Source organism: Callorhinus ursinus, unplaced genomic scaffold (assembly GCF_003265705.2).
Source record: "Callorhinus ursinus isolate GAN/ISIS: 27379988/994484 unplaced genomic scaffold, GSC_fseal_2.0 scaffold1046, whole genome shotgun sequence".
In the NCBI taxonomy this organism is placed as follows: Eukaryota; Metazoa; Chordata; class Mammalia; order Carnivora; family Otariidae; genus Callorhinus; species Callorhinus ursinus.
In genome coordinates this window covers 11,443-12,441 of record NW_027398101.1, presented here as the reverse complement: position 1 = coordinate 12,441, position 999 = coordinate 11,443, and the positions used below count along the sequence as shown (strand labels likewise).

Below are 999 nucleotides of genomic sequence, written 5' to 3'. Positions count from 1 at the left end.
GCGGTGCAGGATGTAGTGGCCGCAGCCGCCGCCTCTTACCCCGAGGCCCGAGGGGGACCCCGACGAGGGGCGGCACTGGCCCGGTGCCCCGGCTGGGGCCGCAGTGTCGGGGGGAGGGGGGCGCCACTCTGAGACGCGGGCTTCTCGTTCCCCGTTTCCTGAGGAGGAGGAGGAGGAGGCGGCGGAGCGCGGGGGACGCGGCTGCGAGGCGCCCACTGGGGGGCGGGAGGGGCGCGCGACGCCCCCGGAGTTTCCCTCCCCGGGACGGGGACCAGCGGGAGCGGGAAGGCACTGCCACTTGAAGAGTAAAAATTCACCCTATCCCGGTTAAAGGGAAAGGTCCCACCGAGATTTGAACTCGGATCGCTGGATTCAGAGTCCAGAGTGCTCACCATTACACCATGGAACCCCTACGGAAGCACTATGCCATCCCTCGCCAGAGGTGTCTAAGTACTGATTTGGCATCCATATGCCCACCGATAATCCCACGTATTTTTCCTACTGACCTGACAAGACTAGACTACAGTTGACCTGCGTGCGTGGTCATCCATCTTGCTTTCTCTCTGTCCCCCTCCTTTGATTGACTTCTATCATGTCACTTCCACCTCAGAAAATAAGGTAAATCCACTCTGGGCCTAGGGTTAGGGAAGAGCTCGTAAACCACATATTCTGCCCCGGTTTGATCCAGACTTTCCTGTCCAGAGGTGAAATTTCTGCAAATAGTACTGTTATTTTCCTTTTCCTAGCCTTCACACTTTCCCCATTGCCCAGAGAAGACAGATGATTGTCAGGGCAAGACTCGGGACTTCCTGGGTCCATTGGCCACATAGCACCCCTCACACTCCAAAGCCACCACCGACTCCTACATGTAATACGTAAAGGTGTGTCAGCAGTGGAGTGGGACTGGGAGGTAGTTTTCTTTTTCATACACTTCCAGGTTTTGTTGTTGCTGTTGTTGTAAGCTTTTCTTATATTTGTATATTTGTTAGATCTACAATA

At 55.6% G+C, this 999-nt stretch overlaps 1 non-coding gene across 1 annotated transcript; it reads right to left on the bottom strand.

The window, feature by feature from the left end:
* Positions 1–337: 337 nt before the first annotated feature.
* Positions 338–409, bottom strand: TRNAQ-CUG (transfer RNA glutamine (anticodon CUG)). The gene has a single exon. It is a non-coding gene; the product is annotated as a tRNA-Gln (tRNA).
* Positions 410–999: the final 590 nt, after the last annotated feature.